Raw genomic sequence first — 207 nt, 5'->3', positions numbered from 1 at the left:
GCAGAGAACGAGATGCGTGTATACCGTAGTACTATAAAAAAATGAGAGGGAGGAAGAGAGGAAAAGATAGGGGATGGAAGAAAATGAGAAAGAATATTAAAGGGAGGAGGCGAAACAGGAAGAGGGGAAAGAGGGGAAGACCGAGAACGAGACACGTATCAGGTATCGCTAAGAAGACCGAGAGACCGAGAGGGAAAGAGACAGACC

Source organism: Penaeus monodon, chromosome 31 (genome assembly GCF_015228065.2).
Source record: "Penaeus monodon isolate SGIC_2016 chromosome 31, NSTDA_Pmon_1, whole genome shotgun sequence".
NCBI classification, from domain to species: Eukaryota; Metazoa; Arthropoda; class Malacostraca; order Decapoda; family Penaeidae; genus Penaeus; species Penaeus monodon.
The sequence above is the reverse complement of the archived record's forward strand: the minus strand, read 5'-3'. Positions refer to the sequence as shown.